The 12,128-nt window shown below is 35.5% G+C and overlaps 1 protein-coding gene across 2 annotated transcripts in view; it reads right to left on the bottom strand.

The window, feature by feature from the left end:
- The window catches only part of LOC145241274 (uncharacterized), a 102,873-nt gene that overhangs the window by 73,009 nt on the left and 17,736 nt on the right, over positions 1-12,128 (bottom strand). Inside the window, exons 2-3 of one of the 2 annotated variants that reach the window (XR_013862528.1) lie at positions 9,177-9,279; positions 2,839-3,058 (exon numbers count right to left, since the gene is read on the bottom strand). The gene's annotated coding sequence lies outside the window, so the exon portion shown is untranslated. Of the gene's footprint in view, positions 1-2,838; positions 3,059-9,176; positions 9,280-12,128 lie in introns of those variants that run through there. The other variant, XM_080104013.1, reaches the window with a different exon arrangement.

Here is a 12,128-nt window from a genome sequence, read left to right as displayed (position 1 = left end):
TTCATTAATACAATTGCATCATCACATTCCTTTTTCAATAAACAGATATCTAACTATTTTATGTGAACTAAACAATGGGTAATTCTACATTCCATTTCCAATAACATTCTGTATTATTTATTTTAACTTATGATCGGAATTCTCAATTCCAAATCTAGCTTCCCAGGTTCTAATTCCTGGCTATCCTATCTCATATTTACTCAAGAACAGGTGACTTGTTCTTGTAACATATGCAATGAGTGTTATCTTGAAAGTAGAATTAAGCTGTTGCATATCCGAATCAAAGAACATATGACCACTAAGACCTCCTCTTTTTAAAAACACATATCTCACATGCATAACCCTAATAGAAACATAATTGTTAAAATATTAGCACCTGAAAGGAACTAAGGAAATCTCAGATTGAAAGAATCGATATTGCTGGAAAAATTAAAACAAAAAATTAATAATAAAACAAAAATATCCAATATCTTCCTAATAAAAACACAAGCAGATTTTTTCCTTGGATGGGTTACAGCATTGGTTTCCCCCCAAAAAGTGGAAACGATCCATTCCCTAAACCTCTAAAACAAAATTGCATTATAAGATGCAAGCAGATAAATTACCTCCCTGGGACAGAGATGTAGAATTATTTCCCTTAGATTAGAGAACTTGGACAGAATTACAAAATTATTTTCCTTAGATTAGAAAATTTGTTTTAAAAAAGATAGCAGAATTATCTCTCCTAAACTAACATAATTTTAAACTTAAAAAAAAATAGCATTACAAAACAAAATTACATTTGACGTTTCTGAAATTTTTAGATGAGGATTGGTTATTTGTATAATACAAAATTAAATTTAATGGGCAATTTTAAATTAAACCAAAAACGACAGCATAAAAAGTAAACATATATTTCTTACCTCTTAAAAATGGATGTTGCATCTGAAACTTTTTGACAGTCAGGTAAAATAAATGAATATTTATTTAAACTATTGAATTGTATTTATCTATTTATAACCACTGAATAATGTCCACACTGACAAGCCTTCAAACACACCTTTTATATCTATATCTATATTTAAATGAGATTTAGTTATAAATAGCCACACACATTACAAAACGTTTGATAATATTTGAAAACTATGCTTTACAGATTAACAGTGTGTGAATTCATTCCCATTTCCCCCTCATCTTCGTTTGTCATTTTCTTTGATGCCATACTACTTATATTGACCTTGTTCATTCAGATTTCTTATGTTGTTATCTGCGTCTAATTAAATGCTTTTTGCATTTGCCACACTTGTCAACGTTAAAGTAATCCTGATGTTATTGAGAAAAATGTATGCAACTTTTAGATGCCTGTTAAACTCATTACTTGAACTCATAAAAAACGTCAGTTCACTCATAAAGAAAGGTACTTTCTTTTTGGTTCGCCTTCTTGGTGATAAGATTGTTAGCAACATATCTGACTTCCTGAGCAGGTCTATGTCCATACAGTATAGCAGTAAAGATAGGTCGCCTCTTTCGAAAATTTATTTCCAGATGAATGCTAAAAAATTTTTACTTTGCCTTAAGTATTTTGTTACATCTGTAAATAAAATCATTGTTTATTACTGGGTTTATTTTATAAAACCCATTCCATCATAATTGCAATAGGTGAAGGATTCTCTTCTAGGTAATGAGCCAGTGTTTAGCCATACTGAAATAATGTTATTTGGGCTTTGAATATTATGTTATTTTGAATATTTAATCAGGATTTATTTGTAGAAGTATCTAAATGACATACTCTTTTTAATTTTAGTTCAGTTAGATTTAAGAGAACAAGGGGCACTCTCCTAGAACTCTTTATTTCATTATGATTTGAATTTATATCGGAGGGCTCTTTTAAGAATAGACAATCTTATATTTACATTTGCTATCTGTATTTCATTACAGCTTGTTTTGTAAAGGATTATATCCAGGTATTTTTTAAAATATTTTTCATTAGACTAATTTCTCCTGTCACAACTGGTATAATGTTTATTTATTTCATATTTTTTATTATTTTACTTTGGTTAGTTTTAAGAGAGGCTCTGTCCTGGAGCTAACACTTGTTTTCATTATGATTTGAATTTATACCTGAGTGCGTTTTTAAGAATAGCTGCTGTTCTCGTTATATATATTTCATCCCAGCTTGGTTGCTCAGGGATTGTTTCAAAGTATTTCTGAAGATTCTTTTTTATTAGGCCAGTAGCTCCTATTACAATTGGTATAATGTTGATTTTTTTAAGGGACCATGTTGTTTTAAATTAATTCTTAAGGTACTGGAGTGTGGGTTTGCATATGTCTTTTTAAATGAGTACCTGTAGTAAATAATGATCCACAAACTTTACAAGAATAAGGTTTCTCCCCAGTATGTGTTCGCATATGTATTTGTAAAAATGGTTTCCTTGCAAATGAAGAACCACACACTTCACAAGCATATGGTTTCTCTCCAGTGTGTGTTCGCATATGTAACGTTAACTTTGATGATGTTGTAAATGATGAGCCACACACTTCACAAGAATATGGTTTCTCACCTGTGTGAGATCTCATATGTACTTTTAAATTAAATGCCGTTGTCAGTGATGAGCCACACACTTCACAGGTATAAGGTTTCTCACCAGTGTGAATTCGTATGTGTTTGCCTAATGCAGAAGTGTCTGCAAATGATGAGCCACAAACTTTGCAAGAATAAGGTTTCTCTCCAGTATGAGTTCGCATGTGTATATTTAAACTTGATTTCTTTGTAAATGATGAGCCACACACTTCACAAGAATAAGGTCTCTCCCTGGTGTGTGTTCGCACATGTGTCTTTAAATCACTTTTGTTTGTAAATGATGAGTTACAGTCTTCACAAGAGTAAGGTTTCTCTCCAGTGTGAGTTCGCAAGTGTACCTTTAAATAACTCGTTGTAAATGATGAGCCACAAACTTCACAAGAACGAAGTTTCTCTGCACTCTGTCTATGCATGTCTTTGTTTCAATGAAATGTTCTCACAGAAATTGACAATCTTTCATTGATTCGCTGTTATTAGTAAATGAAATCTTGGAATATCCTGTCAATGATAAGAAATATTATTTAAGAATTAATATAACACAGATATTAATCACATAATTCTAGAATTATTCTTCCCTGCAACATTTTTTACCTATTTGAAATATTGATAGAATATCACAATGGTTTAATATTTTATGAATGTAGTCAATAAAATGTAGTGAATGTTTAAAATAGATTTACGAAATGATTCTCATGTTGACACAAAGTAAACATAAATTATGTTAAACATTAATCACAGAATTACTTTTTCCTATAAATATATGCATATGACAGGGTAATAACCCTGGTGTGATATTTCTATTTCTGCGAATATATGATTAATGGGAATAGTATTGTCATAGTAAACTTTTTACAACGTTCATATTACAACAATTTTTAATTTCAAAAGTGATGGTTAGAATTTAAAAGCGTTCACTATTTTATGTAAAATTCATTCAGTTATATTTCTCAAACTGGTTATTTCAACTGAAAAATATTTCATTAACGGATAAATATATATAGTATTATTAAAAAAATTTTTTTATTATTATTTTACCCCAAAACAAGACACAGGCATTTAGTCACGAGGAGCTACTATTTGGGACAAGATTTACAGGGATACTATTTATGGAGTTTGGCAGCAAGTTATCTATTTACATTACACTTTAACTACTGCATGTCAGTACAGTCAGGGAAGCAGGGGCCTGGGAGGAAATTCCAAAGTGCAGCAGTCCAAAAGATAAAACTATTCAAGTAGGTTTTATGGCATCTAGAGATGTCTTCATTTTTCTGTTTGTTGGGTTTTTTGATGAGGTATTAGTACTCAGAGGCCGTCAGAACACTTGCCATTGAAATATTTGCGAAACAGGCACAAAACATGCCATGTTTCTGTGATGGGATAGAAGTTGGAGTTTAGTTGATAGTTTAGGACCTATTAGGTTAGTTACTCTTTATTTTACCCTGTCTAGAAGCGAGAGACTAGTTGCAGATGCACCAGCCTAGATGTGGCAACAATACACCATGCATGAGCAAACAGTGGCCTCATAGAGGTACAGGATACTCTCAGGATTGAATAGCCTTTTAGCATGGCAGAGAGCCCACCTTCTTGCTTCAATGTATTTGTTCTAATTCATAGTGTCTGTGAATGTTAACCCTAAAAGCTTGAGGGAAGTACTCTCAGGCAGTGTATGATTAGCCATGTCAATCATTGGATGAGGAGGTTTCTTGTAATTCTTAAAGAAAATAAGCTTAGTCTTAGCAGAATTGAACATTACCAATCAGTTACGGGTCATATTCCACTGAAATTTTAGGATTTTCCTAAGATATGTGTTCATTAGTTTTATCCTTATGTCTGTTATAGAAAGTGGTGTCATCAGCAAATATTTCCATCCCAGAGAAAAGCCTAGTAAAGAGGTTTTGGTCTGTCTTCCGTTCTACGATAAAACGCCACAGGTGGCCTGCTAGATCTAAAGTGGAGTTGAGGCAAAACGTTGGACAAGCAGATTTGTCTTTCCAGTTGCTGTGCAAACAATCTCAAGATTGTTGAATAGTGGAAGAATTGTTGATTGTCCATTATTTACTACACTGTTATAAATTTTCCAGAAATTATGAGTTCATAATTCCTGCAACTTGATGCATTTTCTTATGACTTTGTTATGTCTTCTCTTGGCTGCAGCTCTTTCTATGTCACAATTATTTCTAGCTTTTACAAACTTTTGCCTATTTGTATTTGACTTATGCAGAATGCATGCTACCCTTGAGCAATAGCAGTAGCACAATCAGAAGTAAAATATTGTGGAGAATGTGGTTTCATAAAGTACTTCTGTGTGAAAACGTGTGCTTTAATTGCTGCTTTGAATCATTCAGTAGTCTCATTTGCACACTGTACTGCAAGAAGAGAAAAGATACTACTCCATGGAATGTCTCCGATGTAAATCCTGATGGCTTCCCAGTCAGCCTTCTTATAGTACTTTGTCATTTTGAGTAATGGATTTTTAACTTCGTATAGAAAGTTTAGGGTGATTTCTACCATTATCACAACGTTATCAGGATTTCCAAGTTTGCTCTGGGTATTTGTTACACAATCATCGAGAATTGTGGTCAGAAATAGATCTAGAAGTGAGGCTTGTTGGTCCTGTTGATCTAAGAGATGAGTTGGAAATGTAACTTTCTGTGATAAGGAATAAGATATAGAGAAGCTATGTGTTATGCTACCAACTGGGTCTGTGGAAACCAATTACTGTAGTGGACATTCAAGTCATCAAATACATGTACTTGCACACTAGTATCAAGGGAGAGTGCTGTATCTATGCTTACAGATACTTGGTTGATTAAGGTACAGTCCTGAGTTAAGGGAGAACGGTAGAGAAAATATAAGCAGCTAATGTTATGTTGCAGGTTTAGTCTAAAACACATAAAGGCCTGGTCATCTGATTCTAGTTTTCTCTAGTTAAATGGAGAGTGTTTCAGATATAGACTCCAAGCCTGTGCATATGTCTGAGTCTTTATGGCAAAATGGGAGATAACCAGGCATGGTAGTGGTTAGAGGGGATCGAGGAGTGCAAGTTAGTATCACTTAGTGCTAAGTCACCTGGGGAGTTCGATAGAAAAATGATTCAATCTCATTTAAATTAGTTTGTGAATATAAGTCTCAAGAGAGGAGGCAAATTGGTTTTCTTTGAGGTTATGCCTGGTTTAATTGTATTTTTTGATTGAACTGTCATTTAATTAATAGTTTCAGTTTTAGTGTGAGATGTATGGACAAAGTGGATGCATAGAATACCAAACATACAACACAAGTAACCTTCAGCCGACTCTTCATCTATAAGATTATGGCCTAGAGAAAGCCCACCAGAGATGGGTGCAGGGTCCCTTCCCTTCACAACATTGCACTATAACCATCCTGATATTATACAGCTGATGATGGAGCAGCTGCTCTAAGCACTACTAAAGGCCTCCTGTGCTGTCAGTCAGAATACAGCAGCCAGACAAACTGTCAAACCGGTACCATCAACTTGTCAGACCAAACTCAACCCAATCTAATTGCATTGACATATGCCACTCAAGCACCCCCAAGATGCCCAGTTTTAGAGGATGGGAATGTGGTGGGAGTGGGGAACAACATTCATTGCCCTAGTCAGGAAACAAGGTCAAACACTGGGTGTTTCTGTCAAGTGCCTGTGATCATACATCTGCACCTGGCTAATAAGCAAAGTAGGAGTATGGAAGCCGAACAATAGGCAGAGTTTACCTACCCCTTAAGTAGTTTAGGTTTGCAAACTGGTAATTTGTTTGAGTCACCAGCTGTAGAAAGGTCATTGACCAGGACTAATGAGGCCCCCCCTCTTTCATTTATTTAGTGCCAAGGTCAGTAGTACAGGTTTAAATTCAGTTTTCCTTCTCCTAAGATGAGCTGAAAAGATCTATAGGTCTATTAGCACAGAGAGGATTAGCCCTGTGCTTGTATTTCTGCTCCCACCCCACATCAGCAGTTATGATTAATTGATTTAGTACTAAAGGTTGTATATCTATTGAAAGGTTACACTTCTCAAAGTAATTGAAAAAGATTTTACTACACTTTCCATTTCATTGTTGATGGAAAAGATGGGGTAAGTAAAAATTCATGCAGTAGAATCATTTAGATTTGTGACTGGAATGAAGAGAGAGGAATTAATATCTGGTTAAAATATTGTTCATATATTAGTTTAAGAAGAGGATAAAATGTTAAAGCTGATTCAAAATCTGATGCAGGAACTCTGCATATTTAAGCTGATAACGGGGAAAATAAAATATATCTACTCAATATTGATTTAAGTAATGATATATATAACTATGATCAAAAGTACATTTCAGTATAAGTATAACTGAAAATAACTTGTAAGCTATAGAGATTTAGTATGATTAATTAGATATGAATAGACTACTCTACACTCTTTAACCCTTATCCTTGAGTGGCCTATCGGCCTTGATAAGTGGTGACGCCTATGTAAAAAAAAAATAGTGATAGGGACATATTTACAGTATTATGTTCAGATATAAATTATATCAAATTAATTACAGAAAGCCTTTAATTATTTTACAAACATATAAGATCAAAACAGTAATCCAAATAATAAAAAATCCAAATAATCAGTCCTCATTTCAAAATTTCAGAAACTTTCAGTTTATATTCTTAATCAACTGAAATATTATGATAAAGAACTAGTAAGGACTATATTGTTAATATCCTATTTTATGGTTCTAATTTTGTTAAGTTCTTAGCAAACCGAGACCAGTAAATTATAATGTATGATTTATTTTCAGATGAAGTTACAAAATAGCTTTTTGACAAGTAACAAGAAATGAAATAACAATATAAAAATAATTTACAGAATTTATCAGATCCAAAATGTTAAAATTGACATTATCAAAAACATTTAGAATCTAAGATGAAATTTCCATATTTTTAGTAAGATTAGTAAGGGTAGCTGGGTGAGATTATTTTACAAACAGGAAAAGTAAGGTTCCTCCTTCCTTCTGCTAGCCTGTGGGAGATCCTTGGCCAAAATAGAGTACCCACTTAGCTTCCTGAGCAGGGTTATATGAAGTCATGGAAGGCAGGTGACAGATGAAGTATTGAGCAGTCAAATAGTTTTGGGGAACTGTTCAGCATTTCAGTGTTTTAGGCAGATGATACTATATGAGTACAATGGCTAAGACAATCCACTCACTATAATCACTGCTCCTATAGAAAGTACTTGTAGCCTACTGTGGGTACACTTCTACAAAAAATGTTATGGCAATCAGAAAGAAACAAAATACAGATAACAGCATGAAGGGGGTTTCCAATCCATCCAGAAGTTCCTTGCTCAGTAGGGTAGATTGTGAGTGCCGGATAACCCTCAATTATAATCTAGCAACTGTCCACATCAAAAAACTTCTCAGAATTGGTGCATGGAACATACTGACTATGCTACAGAAAAAAAAAATTGGAAAAGCTCAAACAGGAAATGGAAAGAATGAACCTCAATATACTAGGACTGTCAGAAGTGAGAGGAAAAAAACAGGCTGCATAACATCCGACAGCTACACCATTCTATCACCCCAGATGGCAAGAGTGACACAGAAATCAAGAAGAGAATTTTACAATTTAAGAACTTGTAATGGCATGACATGCATTTTTACCAAAAGTAAGATAAGACTCAAGGCAAAGATACATGTTATGAGAACCTACACATGATCCATTCTTCTATACAGATGCTAATGCTGAACCCTAATCAAGGACATAGAACAGCGACTAGAAGCAGTGGAGGTATGGTTCACCCAGAGAATCATAAAAGTCTCATGAACAAAAAGAAAAACAAATGCAGAAGTAATGGACATAGCTGGATACAAGAGATCCCTTTTCAATACCATCAGAGAAAGACAACTCAAATTTTTCGACCTTATAATTAGAGTTGACTGACTAGAGAAACTTATAGAGTGGCAAAATATGCAGAAACCAGAGTTTGGGCCAAGATCACAGTGTAGTATCTGTTCTGCTGCTGCATTTCATCTTTTCTGTCCTCGGTCAGTGGAGGAGAAATCCTTCATGACCGAGACAATTTTTTATTTTTGTTCCTAACCAGAGTGCCCGTTTTTGGGAGCTGGATTTTTTCCACATTAAAAACTGACTGTGTTTAACTCTACCTTTGTGGGGAGGCAAGTAAATAGGAACAAGAGCAAAAGAAGGCAACACACAAAATTCATAGACAGTTTAAACAAATTTACAACAAATAAGGTGGGCATCAACAATAAGCTCATGAAAAAGACCAAGAACAGGGAAGAATGGAGAGCCATGATCATCGATGTCTGCAAGACTAGACTGGACACTTAAAGAAGAGTAAAATTTTCTGACCATAGGAAATTTGTAATAAATTTAAGCATAATTATCCAATGATTGCGATTGTAGTCATCCAATCATTTCATAGTTTTAATTATATTAAAAAGTAAAATGCATTATAAAAACTGAATCATGTATCTTAAACATGAACTAAATATGAATTATTCCTCCACTACAGATATAAATATTTTTATTAATATTAAAAAAAATAAGTTTTTATGTCCAAGTTGATATAAAACAAACATTTTTATTTAAAAGACAAATTACTCAAACCTACCTGGAGAGAAATCTCTTATTAGAATGTCTTTGGAAGAGTTGTATTCCCATTATAAGCTGATCTTTCTTTGTTGGAGACAGAAAAGCATATCTTTATCTGTAATCTATAGAAGATAAGTTATAGGTTAGATAAGTTAAGGGAGGTTATAACAAATTTTATACTTCTGTGACTTTCACAAACTTGTAAAGATAAAAGATATAAACTATTAACTAAGAAAAGATGTTTTTTTGTTTGTTTGTTTTTTTTTTGCTGTTGGTGTCAGTATTATTACCTTTTTTTCCACAGCATACTTTATTAACAAAAGAAATATTTTCCATAAACACTGAAATTTACTAATAAGAACAAAAGCGTATTATTGCAAAGACAGAAGATGCTTTTTATCTTAGTCTTGAAAAGACCAAGGCTATAGGTAGAAGAAAAAGAGTGAGCAGAAAGAGAGTTCCACAAACTTGCAGTCATTGGAAAGAAGCTACTGGAGTAGGAAACTGTATTACAATGAGGTATTAAAACAGCGAATTGATAGAAACCTTGAGACCAATAAGTCAAACAAGTTGGAACAAAGAAAACAGGAAATAGATCAGACAATTCTGAGAAACACATACCGTAATAGTATTTGTAGAAAAGACTGAAATTAGCAATATCACGTCTGTGAGAGAGAGGTTACAGTTAAAAAGAAACTGTGGGGCCAATCAAATAACAGACATGTTTCTGCAATTTCTTCTTCTTGTATTATCACCTTGTCACGGTGAAGGAGCTATGCTGGAGGGAATTGAAGCTCCTGGTAGGGCCACCCTTGCCAGAAAGGTTGACGGATAGAAACCAGAAACTGGTCCTTCAAGTTGGGGGTTGAGCATAGGGCTAATGACCCTTTCTCATAAAACAAGTATGTTATGGAAACGGCAACAAAGAGAACTCCTACTTTGGCATGTGAGGAGCCTTCTGAGTCAAGTGAAACATATGAATGCTGGTGGCCAAAGCCAAGAGGACGTTACCAGCAGGATGAGGGAGGACCTTAACACCACTAAAACCAAGATCAGATTAGGACATTGGAATGTAAGAACAATGTACGAGATGGGCAGGCTTACAGAGGTAACATCTGAGATGACACGTTTTAACCTCCATGTTCTAGAAGTGAGTGAGAGTAGATAGACTGGATCTGGAAGGTTTAAAACCACCACCAGAGAAACCGTTCTCTACTCTGGGAGAGATGATGACCTAAACCATGAGGGAGTTGCCATCATCCTCAAGAAAGGTGTAGAGCGAAGTCTGCTAGAATGGAAGCCTGTAAATAACAGACCAGTTTGAGTGAGACTGAAAGGCAAACATGTCAACATCAGCATCATCCAATGTTACACAACAACCAACAACAGGAGCGAAAAAGACAAGGATGACATTTATAGTCAACTGCAGAAAGAGATGGAGATAGCACCATACCACAACCAAATTATCATCATGGGAGATCTCAATGCCAAAGTTGGAAATGCCAACACCGACTTTGAAAGAGTCATGGGAAAGCATGGGATGGGGACCAGGAACAACAATGGCGAGAGACTGGTGGAGTTCTGTGCCATGAGAAACTTGGTGATAGGGGTGACCCTCTCTACACATCGAGACATCCACAAGCTGACCTGGAACTCATCAAATGGAAGAGACAGGATCCAGATTGACCACTTGATGATCAGCAGTATGTGGAGATGATTCCTGCTAGATGTGAAAGTCAGGCAGAAAGTCGGCAGTGACCATCACCTGGTGACAGCACTCACCAAGACCAAACTAAAGAAAACTCCTTTAAAGACAGGCTCTCAGATGCATTATGATACCCAGTGACTGAAGGACAACACCATAAAGGCTGCCTTTATCAGCAACTTGAGAAATCGATTTCAGATTTTGCAGGACATGCTTGAACAACTAAAAGACACTAATGTTGACAATACACTGCACTGTACACCGAAAGCAGCAAGAAAGAAATAGGATATCGCAAGAAGAAGACCAACAAGAACTGGATAAATCAAGAGACTTCTGCAGATTAAATTCCCAAGACTATATGAACAACAACAAGAATTATACAAAGAAACTAACAAGAAAGGGAAGACACTTGCATGCCAAGATAAAAGGGAAGCCATGGATCAACTTACAGCTAAGGCACAGGAGGTGGCAGCACAAGGTGAACAAGAGAGGCTGTATAAGAACATTAAACGGGTGTCAGGCAGGGATGTGTGATGTCAGCAATTCTCTTTAATCTGGCCATTGATTGGTTTATGAGGACAACAGAGGCTCCTCAACGGGGATTAGATGGAGTCTTTTCTATACTCTCGAAGATTTGGATTTTGCTGATGACCTAGCACTACTGACCCATACACACCAACATATGCAAGAGAAAACCAGTAAGTTGCAGACATTTAAGCAGCAGGTTGGACTCAATATTATTAGGAAGAAGACAGATAATGGCATTGAATGTGAATAGGCCAACTCCAGTTCAGACGAATGGAAAGGATTTGTGCGAGGCAGACAGCTTCACCTACTTGAGCATCATCATCAGACCCAAGGGCAGCACAAGAGAGGACATACGAAGCAGGCTGAGCAAGGCCAGGAACGTGTTTAGGAAAATGAGCAACATCTGGATATCTGTGCAATACAAGAGCAACACCAAGTTCAAACTCTATCAGAGCTGCGTAGTATCAACATTCCTATATGGATCGGAATGCTGGAGAATGATGGAAGCAGATTTCATCAAGATTCGATCCTTCCACACCACCTGCTTTTGATGAATACTGAGGATATTCTGGCCTGATAAGATTTCTAATGAAGACCTACTAAGGAAATGCCATCAAGAAGATATGGGCCTAATCATCAGAAAATGATGATGGAGGTGGATTGGGCATGTTCTCTACAATCAATCACAAGAACAGCACTGCACTGGACCCCAGATGGCAAAAGGAAGAGAGAAAGGTC

The sequence above is a fragment of the Euprymna scolopes genome, chromosome 20, assembly GCF_053919585.1.
Source record: "Euprymna scolopes isolate OS-2025 chromosome 20, ASM5391958v1, whole genome shotgun sequence".
NCBI classification, from domain to species: domain Eukaryota; kingdom Metazoa; phylum Mollusca; class Cephalopoda; order Sepiida; family Sepiolidae; genus Euprymna; species Euprymna scolopes.
Note: the sequence above shows the minus strand (reverse complement) of the source record. Positions and strands in the feature narration are given on the sequence as shown.